This window comes from Cnephaeus nilssonii, assembly GCF_951640355.1.
Source record: "Cnephaeus nilssonii genome assembly, chromosome: 5".
In the NCBI taxonomy this organism is placed as follows: Eukaryota; Metazoa; Chordata; class Mammalia; order Chiroptera; family Vespertilionidae; genus Cnephaeus; species Cnephaeus nilssonii.
In genome coordinates this window covers 6,184,732-6,197,202 of record NC_137076.1, presented here as the reverse complement: position 1 = coordinate 6,197,202, position 12,471 = coordinate 6,184,732, and the positions used below count along the sequence as shown (strand labels likewise).

Below are 12,471 nucleotides of genomic sequence, written 5' to 3'. Positions count from 1 at the left end.
AGGGATGAATGCTGAGCAGGCATCCCCTAGAGAGGAATTTCATGCATGCTTCATAATAGCTGCCTTCTTTCTGAACTGGTGACATGGAAAACATCTCATAGACATTGATTAAAATCTTAGATACTGCAATATTACTCATTTTTTAAAACAGCTTTTAGAATCTTACAAACATAATATTGATCAAAAGAAGACAGATACAAAAGAGAATGTGTACTGTATGATTCCATTTATATAAAGTTCAGAAACAGGCAAGACTTTATTGTGTTAGAAATAAGAGAGGCACTCGGCCAGTGTGGCTCAGTGGTTGAGTGTCCACCCATGAACCAGGAGGTCACGTTTGATTCCAGGTCAGGGCACAGGCCCAGGGTTGTGAGCTTGATCCCCAGTGTGGGGCGTGCAGGAGGCAGCTGATCAAGGATCCTCTCTCATCATTAATGTTTCTTCTATCTTTCTCTGTCTCTCCCTTCCTCTCTCTGAAATGAATAAAAATACTTTTTTTAAAAAGGAAATACATTCAATAGGGACAGTTTCCTATTTGGTTGCATATTCCCCATCAAATTTTAAAAAAAGAAAAGAAATGAGGGGTAATGATGGAGGGGGCATGAAGGGAGTCCTGGGTAGTGTTCTGTATCTTGATTTATCTAATTATAGAGCATGCGTTCCATTCGTGAAAATTCATCCAGCTGAACATATGTGATTTATGTACTTTTTTGGAATGTATGTTCTACTTCAGTGAAAAAGTTAAAGATGAAATTACAGTTTGAAGAACCAAGAGACTTCCCGCAATCTAATCTTTTTCTTTCATGTAAAGGAACCAACACCATGACCCAAAGGCTCCGTTAACATCATCTAAACCCATGTCTGAATGATACACACTAAATTGTTATGAGTGGTTACCTATAAGGAGGATTCGGTATTCCGGGAAAAGGAGTGTGAAATAGTAGACATGGATATTGTCAGAATAAATTTTTGTATAGTTAAAATATTTTCTTATATTACATGTATAATTTTTTAAAAATAAAAACTACCACCTACCTAGCTTTCAAAATTCTTAAGAATCAAATCATTCTGAAAAACTGCGCAGGCCAAGCCCAGCTGGCATGGCTCAGTGGTTGAGCGTTGACCTATGAAACCAGAGGTCACGGTTCGATTCCTTGTCAGGACACATGCCTGGGTTGCAGGCTCGATCCAGCCCATCAATGATTCTCTCTCATCATTGATGTTTCAATCTCTCTCTCCCTCTCCCTTCCTCTCTGAAATCAATAAAAATATTTTTTTTCCCGCTTTCCCAAACTTTATTAAAGAAAAAGCACTGATGGTAAATCTCTAAAACATAGTCAATTTTCTGGGATTCTTCCCTTGAAAATGTGATGTTTGATTTTGAAACACATACCACGGTGTGCATGGTTCCCATCTGTACTAAATAGGCGAGAGGCCGAAATCCTAAAAGGTCCATCTTCCAACTTTCCCCCGTCTGTGGTCTGTCTTTGGGTCAGGAATAATTGCCTGAACAGATACTCTGGTTTCATTAATTTTTGTCGGTAGCTCTCTGAGCTCTTCTATAGGCAGCAATCGCAGAATTTGAGCAGCTTCATGAAGAACTGCGTCTCCGGTGTCAAAACCAAGAATAAGCTTCTCTAAAGCAACAGGCAATCCCTCTTTTGCTTGATTTGCTTTAGCAACTGCATCCTGTGTCCGGCGTTCCTGGACCAAAATGCGAATTGCCTTAAGCATTACCAGGTAATCATCATGACGTTGAATCTGAAGAAGGTTAGCCAAAGCCATCACACCAGCCTTAAAATCAGGATTATTGACATCCAAATTGATCAATGGCTCTGCATTTTTAGCTGCATTGTCAGCATTTTTTGTTTTATCAGATACCGGAGTCCTTATATTTTTCAGTGTTATCTCCATATTCAAGTCTAACGGCTAAACCAAGAAGCCAGTCAATTGTTTCTTGTCGACCTTGAATCTTGAAAGGACAGCTAACATCTGTGAGATACTTTTCAAAGAACTTGTACCAGTCACTGCTATGGATGTTTCTTAAATTACCTCTGTCTTCAGTCTTGTAGTGTCTGATTTTCTGGTCTTCAAGCCAAACAATAAAGTTTCTAAATTCTGTTTCATCTTTGCTGTTGAAGCCGGCGGGGTTGTGGTCGTCGAGGGCCAGTCAGCTTGCGGCGGAACGTGGTCCTGGCTTCCCGCTCTGTCCCCCGGGCTTCGGCCAGGGAAGGAGAGGCAAGGAGTGGCTGGCGGCCAATAAAAATAGTTTTAAAATGTGCAGGCCAATAATGGAGTCTTACAATTAAATAAAAATAATTACATGTTTGATGGCCATTCTATACAATAATGGTGTTTTACACTGAGAACCCTATTTTCTTTAAAGACGTTAAATACTACTGACAGAAAGGAGTGTGACAAAGAAACAGCTCTATTAGAAGATTCTCTGTAAGCATGAAGGACAATGACAGAAACAAAGCTGACCCCTAAAGCCAAGAAAATCTCCTCTGAGTGATAGGAGCAAGGCCCCAGAGCAGTGAAATGGAAGTTGGGCAACCAAGATTCCCACAATTAGTTCTCCAAAGACTTAGTGAATGGCCACATCGCATTAGGGACACACATACTAATGAGATATGGTCCTTTAATACCAAATGACAGGCTGATCTCTACCCAGGGTAATGCTGTTAGTGCACAAAGGAGGGAGGGAGTAATTGTGCCCTGGGTGCGGTGAGGGGCGGTCAGGGGAGGTTCCCAGAGCAGGTGACTTTACACTGGGCCTAAAGGACAGAGAGGATTTCTCCAGACAGAAAAGAAAGTAGGCAAACGCATTCTTGGGAGTGGAGGAGGAGGAGGAGGATGAAGGTGAAGGCACCGGCACAAAGGCAGCTGGCACCGGGTGTGGCGGTGGCAGAAGTGGGAGTGTGGTGGGGGGTTTCGCTGGGTTAGTGAGAAGCAGCAGAATGGAGCTGCAAAGGGCAGCAGAGTTCAAGCCTGGGGTGTGGTAGGCCAGATACTCTGAATGGTGCCTGTGATCATACTGCTAACTCCTTAACAAATGTAAAATACCCTGCTATTTATTTATTTATTTATTTATTTATTTATTTAATTAATTTTATTTTATTGTTTAAGGTATTACAAATAGTAGTACATATGTCTCTTTTTTTCCCCCCATTGACTTCCTTCTGGCCTCCCCTATCCCCCCACCCCCGCACTTGCCCTCACTCCCCCACCCCCAGTGTTTTGTGACTATTGGTTGTGCTTATATGCATGCGTACAAGTCCTTCCCTTGTGCTTTTAACACTAACTCTGCAGGAAGAGCTGAGGACACTATTACATTGTGAATGTGTCAGAGTTTTGAGTTTTCTTACAACATTTTTTCTTCAGTTTATGAGGTCACAAAAGAGTTGTGCTATGAAATTGATCACATGTACATTTTTAAAATTAATTTATTTATTGTTTAAGGTATTACAAATAGTAGTACATATGTCTCCTTTCTTTTTCCCCCCATTGACCTCCCCTTGGCCTCTCCTACCCGCACCCCCCCGGCACTTGCCCTCACCCCCCTCCCCGTCCCCCGCCCCCCGCAGTGTCTTGTGTCTATTGGTTGTGCTTATATGCATGCTTACAAGTCCTTCAGTTGATCTCTTACCGACGCCCCCAACCCCCACCTTCCCCCTGTAGTTGGACAGTCTGTTCGATACCCTGCTTTTTAAAGAGCTGCTCAGCTCAAGAAATCAAGACAAGTAGCCTAGGGCCATCTTACTCAAGAGCCCGGGAGGATGAGGAAGGAGAAAGGGCAGGCTTGTAAGGGAACTGGCCGGCAGAGTCACCTTGGGGATGTCACCTGGCTTCTTTACACCTCGCGCTCTGCACAGGTGAAGCACGGTGCGGGCAGGCGATGGCTAGGCGCCGGCTCTGGGTTCTGACCGTGCCAGCCGCTGCTTTTCCTCCCGAGCCTTCAGGCACACGGGGCATTTTCCACCCGGACTCTGTGAGCAGCCAGGGCCCTGGGAAAGATCACTTTCCTTTTTCTATTCTTGTCCTCTGGAAATTTAGAGCCTAACCAAGTATTCAGGACTTTTTAATGTTCAGGTAAAAATAAAATATCAAGAATAGTCAGCAGGCTAAAAGCGGCATTTTTACAAATCCTAAATTCTCCTCAGATAAAGTGAATAATGTAAACAGTCACTACCAGGAAGGAAAATAAAAACACAGAGGACAACTTTTCTCTCTATTCCACCAATACTTTTATTAGCAGAATCTCTAGCTTCAGGTATAGAAAATGGCTCAATAAATATTACTTTTGAAAATGGTAATCTCTTTGTTTAATGAACAATCTGTGTCTTTTAACAGGCGTGTAATTATGTAAGAGCGAGTGTGATGTTAGGAAGTCATCCTTTAGTAGAGATTTTTAATTCAGGGAAACAACTTTCCCGTATAATGGGGAAACAGTGATCTAAAATTTCTTTACATCAAATACGTTACTTGAATAAAGCATTCATTTGGCTATGTTGTTTTTTTTTAATTTCAAAGAAATTATTTTCAGCTTCTACAGGAGCTGTTGAGCAGTTGTGTTTCAATAGGGAGGGTCCTGTTGTTTTTCATCATTGCTTTGCCCTCAGGGAAGAGGACTTATAAACGTTTGTATTCATTAAATCAATGAGAAAAGACACACTCACTCCTCAGCACCAGCTATGGGAATCTACGTTCAAACATGTGTACGTAATTTATTAAAGAAAATAGGAATTCGGGAAGAAGGAGAGAAGGAAGGAGAAATCAATAATAAGAAGGAAAAATTAAAATTTTCATTAGACAAATAGAATTCACAAGTGCTCTGGGGAAATATTTATCCCCGCATCTTTCTCACTTATCAAGGATGAAGAAATGTCATGAAGACCCTGTTATCACTTTGAAGTGCAGCACTTTTTAAACTTATCCTATCTTTAACTCCCTCTGGGGGGAAATTCACATTCTCATAAAACCGCTCCGGAAGGAACCTGTGAAAATCTACAACGAGCAACAGAAGCACTGACTCAATGCTTACTCGTCTCACTGACCCCATCGATAGCGTTCAGGGACATTGAAGGCCTCAGTTTCCACGTTAGAGGCAAGAATGTGGGTTTTCTTTGGGTGCTAAGTAATAGATTACTTTACGGTGGACTTAGCTTCTCCGAATGACAATACTTCATTCCCAGTCTTTCCCAGGGGAAGAATGAACAAACAGTTAAATACTGAGGGAGAGAAACACCCAAGGTCAGGGTCCTCATGTGCAATACAGTTCAGAGCCCTGGGTCCCGCCCTCCTTGCTCCGCCCCACCCACAACAGGTGCTGGGTTCAGCGCCTTGTGCACCTGCCGGGAAGAGCGCACCCCCTTCTTTACCTGAGAACAGGTGTCAAGAGCCCCAGAGTGAGAAGATGGGACAGTTTTTCTCCCCTACCATTTAACCCACATCAGGCAACAGGGAAGGAAGTTTTAGATGTCATATCTAAATGGAAATCTAGACAAAGGGTAGGGGTTGAAATGACCACTGTGTCCTGTCAAGTTCCTCCGTGTGACTAAGTGGCCTGCAGGAGGGGAACGAGGGAGTTTCAGAACTGCGTGTTGCTAAATGCCACCAAAAAGGAACTCAGGAACAGGGTTATATACAGACGATGAAATCAGCAGTGGAACACAACAAATGGGGAAGAAAAAGGCAGGGGCTGGTTAGAGTCACAGTGTATCAGATTAACACAGGAATGTCAAGCAGAGAAGTGATTCTCCTCATAGCAATATTTCTCTATAATTCATATGTGCTCATTACCTTTCTTACGTATGTGTTAAATATATTTTTATTGATTTCAGAAAGGAAGGGAGAGGGAGAGAGAGAGAGAGAAACATCAATGATGAGAGAGAATCATCGATTGGCTGCCTCCTGCACGCCCCCTACTGGGGAGTGAGTCCACAACACAACCACTGAGCCACGCCGGCCAGGCAACATCTTATATTTTTACATCCAATTCTTCTAAAACGTGGCTGAAAGTTCTTTGACTGCAAGGGAGAAAAAAAGTATTTTTTAAAAAATTTTTATTGTATTGTTTAAAGTATTACAAATAGTAGTACATATGTCTCCTTTTTCCCCCATTGACCTGCCCCCTGCCTCCCCTAGCCCTGGCACATGCCCTCACCCCCTCTCCCCAGTGTCTTGTGTCCATTTGTTATGCTTATATACATGTATACAAATCCTTCGGTTGATCTCTTATCCTCACCCCAACCCTCCCCTGCCTTCCCGCTGTAGATTGCCAGTCTATTCGATGCTTCTTTGCCTCTGTATCTATTTTTGTTCATCAGTTTATGTTGTTCATTATATTCCACAAATGAGTGAGATCATGTGATATTTATCTTTCACTGACTGGCTTATTTCGCTTAGCATAATGCTCTCCAGTTCCATCCATGCTGTTGCAATTCCTTCTTTTTTACAGCAGCGTAGTATTCCATTGTGTAGATGTACCACAGTTTTCTAATCCTCTCATCTGCTGATGGGCACTTAGGTTGTTTCCAAATCTTAGCTATTGTAAATTGTGCTGCTATGAACATAGGGGTGCATATATCCTTTCTGATTGGTGTTTCTGTTTTCTTGGGATATATTCCTAGAAGTGGGATCACTGGGTCAAATGGCAGTTCTATTGTTAATTTTTTGAGGAAACTCCATACTGTTTTCCACAGTGGCTGCACCAGTCTGCATTCCCACCAGCAGTGCACTAGGGTTCCTTTTTCTCTGCATCCTCGCCAGCACTTGTCGTTTGTTGATTTGTTGATGATGGCCATTCTGACAGGTGTGAGATGGTACCTCATTGTCGTTTTGATTTGCATCTCTCGGATAATTAGTGACTTGGAGCATGTTTTCATGTGTTTCTTGGCTTTCTGTATGCCCTCTTTCGAAAAGTGTCTATTTAGGTCTGTTGCCCATTTTTTGATTGGATCGTTTATCTTCCTTTTGTTAAGTTGTATGAGTTCCCTGTAAATTTTGGAGATTAAATCCTTATCAGAGATAACATTGGCATATATGTTCTCCCATGCAGTGGGCTTTCTTGTTGTTTTGTTGATAGTTTCTTTTGCGGTGCAGAAGCTTTTTATTTTGATGTAGTCCCATTTGTTTGTTTTCTCCTTAGTCTCCATTGCCCTGGGAGCTGTATTGGTAAAGATATTGCTATGACAAATGTCTGCTATTTTGCTGCCTATGGAGTCTTTAGGATTTTTATGGTTTCCCATCTTACGTTTAAGTCCTTTATCCATTTTGAGTTTATTTTTGTGTATGGTGTAAGTTGGTGGTCTAGTTTCATTTTTTTTGCAAGTATCTGTCCATTTTTTCCAACACCATTTATTGAAGAGACTGTCTTAACTCCATTATATGCTCTTGCCTCCTTTGTCAAGTATTAATTGAGCATAATGGCTTGTGTCGATTTCTGGGTTCTCTGTTCTGTTCTATGGTCTATATGTCTGTTCTGGTGCCAGTACCCAGCTGTTGTGAGAGTAGCTTGATATCTGGTATTGTGATCTCTCCAACTTTGTTCTTCTTTCTCAGGATTGCTGCAGCTATTTGGGGTCTATTTTTATTCCGGATGAATTTTTGGAAAGTTTGTTCTAGCTCTTTGAAGTATGCCATTGGCATTTTAATGGGAATTGCATTTAATTTATAGATTTCTTGGGTAGTATAGACATTTTAATGATGCTAATTCTACAAAAAAAAGTATTTTTAAAATATCTTCTACAGTATCTTGCACCAGGTTGTGTTAAAAAAATATATTGGTTGATTTAGATGATGAAATTAAACAAAAACTATTTTTTATTTGAGCAATTCACTTTTAAATATTTTTTCTATTTATACAGGTAACACAGGTACATGGTTGGTGCATAAAATTTAAAAAGCACAGAAAACATAAGGGAAAACTTAAAAGTCATCACAAATCCTAAACACCTCTCCCCACTCTTCTGTCCCAGGGAAAGGTGAAAATTCTCAGTCCTTTTGCTATGTTGGTTTGTATGGGGAGGAAATGCCATACATAAAATTCAATAGCCCACAATTTTTACTTAATGTATATCATGGACTTTTTCCTACAAATATTCTTCTACAACATGGCTTTTATACCAGCATAGTATTCTATGACATGGGAAATGATAATTCTTTACCAAATCCAATTTTTTATTTTTTTATTATAAACTAGAGGCCCGGTGCATGAAATTCATGCATGGGTAGGGTCCCTTGGCTTGGCTGGAGATCAGGGCCGATCGGGGCCTTCCTTTTGGCTGCCCGTCGGAGCCTCCCTTCCCCGGCTACTGGCTGCCAGCTGGGGTCTTCCTTCATTCCTCACTGCCCCCTGGTGGTCAGCACATGCCATAGTGAGCAATTGAACACTCGGTCAAACTCCCGAGGGGACATTTTGCATATTAGGCTTTTATATATATAGATTATTTTACTGTGACTATCCATGTCCACATCATATAAAATACACATAGCTATTAATAATTAACCAAATAACGATTGAACTCTGATAAGGGAGACTGTTTGATTAAAAGAAGATAAAGAATGAAATTAAATGGGTTTGTACAATCATGTATTGCATATTTAACATTTTCACATAGAAAAATTACTAATCTCTTGAGTTTTGAAGTGTGGCTAAGAAATAAGACACTAAGATTTAACAGGAAAACAACTGCCTTGATAAAGTGACTAATATCTTTTTGAGAGTATAAAATGATTAGATAATAAAGCCTTAAATCATTTAACAATAATGCAAACAAAAGGCTTAGCATTTATTTTCTGCACCATTTACCTATATCAGTGAGTTACTAAAAAAAGGAAATATGGGAAGAATTTTTGCTAAATTCAGGAAAGTTTGAAGACAGTGTGTTGTAGATAAATTACATAAACACTGATATATGATCCTTGGTCAACTTCAATCTTGACTTGTGTCATATGCAAAATTCTATATGGCTTCTAAAAAACCTTCAAATAACTTTTTTGAATGAATATGTTTTGGGCAGAGGATACACATATACAAAGTCTCAAAGGGAAGGTGGCAGTTGATAAGGCCAGAAAGATAGACAAATACCAGATCACCAAAGGTCTTACGTGTTAAGTAAAGGACATTATCTGGAGACAATGAGGAGACTGCAGGGTTTTAAGTCCTATGCTGATGGACTTAATTTAGGTTTCCAGTGCATCATCCTGTAAGTGCTCATCCACATTAAACAGAAAGGAATAGCAGAAAAGAGTAGATGATGATGATGATTTGAGATTCTGGGAAATCAAGTATGTGGACTCTGATCATGACTGCCTCACATGATACACCAGTCTTACATTTTCCGTGTTTAAGATCATGTCATTCATGGCCGCATTATATTTTGCATTTATATAAAAGTAGCTTCAAAAGCAGGTCTACTCTGATAAATAAGATCTTACATGTTCTCACAAAAGTCATCCTAATAAACTATTCCATTTTTCCCTCTTAACAGTAGTAACACATAAATCCTTAATGCCTGCTGTGCTCCTTATGAGCTTTCATCATTCCTCTTGAAATCAATTCACTCGAGGATATTGGGTTTTTGCCAAGTTATCTCCAAATGTGTCTTTGTCGACGCTTTAATGCATTTGGCTATCGCACACACAATATAGCTAGCCAAGGATGAGCTGATTATTTTTAAATAAGATATTGGCAGCATAGGCCCTTCTGTGCATTTTTGGTAAAAATCCACTCGCTAAGCTGGCTTTACATGAGAATTGAAGCCATTGATGGTTTGGGAGCCTGCCATCTCCTTTCCCCCTTTGGGAGAGCTGGTAGTGAAATAGTTGACTAGGGGGGATATCCTCATAAAGCAGACAAAACATTCTAAAGAAATCAGTCCTTTTTGTTGCTCAGTAGCAAGACTAATGCATGAGAGAGACTTCCGTGTGCGGGGACAGCTTGCTTGATGCAGATACCGACTCTCTGGGGACCATGCCTGGGCCCTGCAGCAAGCAGCACCTCACGGTGCCAGCCAAGTCCCTAGGCCCAGGCCCCCTTTCCAGGAGAAATCAAACTTAAGCCAAGATTCAAGGCATCCACTTTCAAATTATATCTTACAACATGCTCCTGTTTTGTAGTCAAGCCTAAATCTATTGTATGCAAACTTCTGTAACCTGTCTTCTGTTTGGCTTATGATAATGTAGACCCTTCCTGATTGCTCTCCATTCCCATCCCCAGCTCCTAATCATAAAGAAGTTGACTGCATTTGATCTGTACCTGTCCAGGTGGACTTCCCCAGGCCTTGTAGATAAAGGTGGCCTTGGGCATCAGTGCTCCCCAGGACCCTCATGCACATCACCTGAAGTCCACCACTGAGAGACACAACCATTTTCCTTGTAAGGGCAATTACTCTTCAATCTGACTCATTGATTAAGATGTAAACCACACCATTGATTCCCCTCTCCTCTCCCCCCCCACCCCCCTCCCGACATCTAAACCTCTCTTAAGAAAAGATTTACTGCCTTAAAAAAGAATCTACAGAGGCAAGTGGGTCATATTTTTAAATACTGTTTACACGATAGATATGTTAATGTATATGTATGAACAGCTAGTGGGGTCAGTACCCAGGGATTCAAGCATTATAAGGTGATCAGATTAGATGTCCTTGAAGATATGCTTCAAATCCACACAGTTCATGGTTTTCTAGATAATCTCCACTCTTTCCCTTACCCCTAAAATCCTTAAAGACATTAGGATTATATCATTTAAAAATATGAATAAAGTTAGTTTATGTTGCTGTATGAGTATCTTGTCATTTTAATTTTTAATGAGATTTGCATTAAAATAAGACCATTGAGCATCCCTGTATCTATGGATGCTTCATACATTTTTAAGGTAGTTTATTCCAGGTGACTATAGGGAGACGAGGAGGACTTTGTGTGTCTTCTCTCCTATTTCTCTGCCCTTTTGCTCTCTCAACATTTCTGCCCAAAGTGAAGGATGACAAGATAAAGGGGTCACATTTGAAGATTAAGATGGCTAATGGGGAGGGGTAGGACGGTCATGGCTTAAAGCAATGGGGATGCACTGTCCTTTGTATCTTGAGTGTTTAAGTGAGGCCACCCGTCCCCTCCCTAAATTCCTACCTGGTTAGACAAGGGTGTGAGCAGGCTCATCCACTGGTGGTGAGGAGATGCCTGTGCTTTTACACAAAGCAGAGGAGGGCACCCTGGTCCTGTGGAGACTACAGCGTTATCCTAACTCTACTCCTGAGCCACTCGGACTCAGGGTGGGCTGCACGTGCAGCTGCAAGAGATGTGCCTGTAGCACAGAATAAACTTGACATCAAAGGCTAGAGAAACAAGGGGGCGGGGGAGAGAGAGTTACACTTTAGTTTTTATCACCATTTTTAATATGTCCTAAGGATTCACCCTGCATAGGAATCATGTGAATAAGAAATTATTTCAGCTCATTTCACTACAAGTAAAAATACTGGAGAGGTGAAACGCCTCTATTTTCTCAAACTCCCTTTCTGACAGGTGACTTATGTTTCTGCCAGTTTCCCACTGGTACGTGACCAGGACTTTTTTCCTCCCTCGAGGAAGGACAAATATAACTTTGAGGAACATGTCTTTAAATAGGCGTTGGAAGGGGGTGGGCAGGAATAGGAATTAGGATAAAGCAGAGTTGTTCTTACCCTTGCCAAAAATAGAGGCTGGGCAGATTTGGTTTCTGTAGGTACATGCAGAGGAACGAACGCCAGCCACTCACCCTCTTTCACCGCGAGTGTGATCTCCGTGCTGGCGGGGGGCATGCCAGCCCACTCCTCACGCTCCCAGTACAAACCGAGCATCAGCAGGTCTGTGTCTCACTGAGTCAAGAGCATTGGTTCCCTTTGGTACTGTTTTCACGTTAAAAAAAAATCATTATTAGCAAGGACGTAAAAGAGTACTTGGGCACAGAAAAATTAATTAATAATGCATTCAGTCCCAGGGGAAAGTTGCAATAACCCCTTTAAGAACCTAATTTACTGTTGGAGGTATCTGTTCTGGGGAGAGCTGGAAATGTTTTCATCTGTAACTTGTAATAATTGTCAAGAACGATGAAGGGTCTGAGATTTAACACTATTTACAAGCTGACAAGTTAGTTACAGTTTCATGGATACTGGCAGAGGCACGAAAGGCCCGGATCAGAGGCAAAGGACAGGGTATTCCTCCCACCGGTGGCAGTAGCCAGTGTCACCACTTGTCCCAGTTCCCCAAGCCCCCGTTCCCAGAGTGACAGGAAGGGGGCCGATGGTACCTGCACGTGCCGTGGGTGCATCACAAGAGAGGAACCCCGAGCTTAGGCAGCGACTCTCTTCTAGCGATCCCGGGGGAGCATTCCCTTTATCATACTGGACAGTACCCAACCTGCTCTTTGCTCCAGAGAGAGACACGCTCTCTGCCTTCCAAGGCTGTGTGCCTCTTGGAAAGATACGCCAGGAC

At 41.6% G+C, this 12,471-nt stretch overlaps 1 pseudogene across 1 annotated transcript; it reads right to left on the bottom strand.

Moving 5' to 3' along the window:
* Positions 1–1,443: 1,443 nt before the first annotated feature.
* On the bottom strand, positions 1,444–11,798 carry LOC307100310 (RNA transcription, translation and transport factor protein-like; annotated as a pseudogene). Its single transcript has 2 exons — positions 11,756–11,798; positions 1,444–2,218 (listed from the first exon to the last, which is right to left on the bottom strand). The product of its transcript is annotated as an RNA transcription, translation and transport factor protein-like (transcript).
* Between the last annotated feature and the right edge of the window lie 673 nt (positions 11,799–12,471).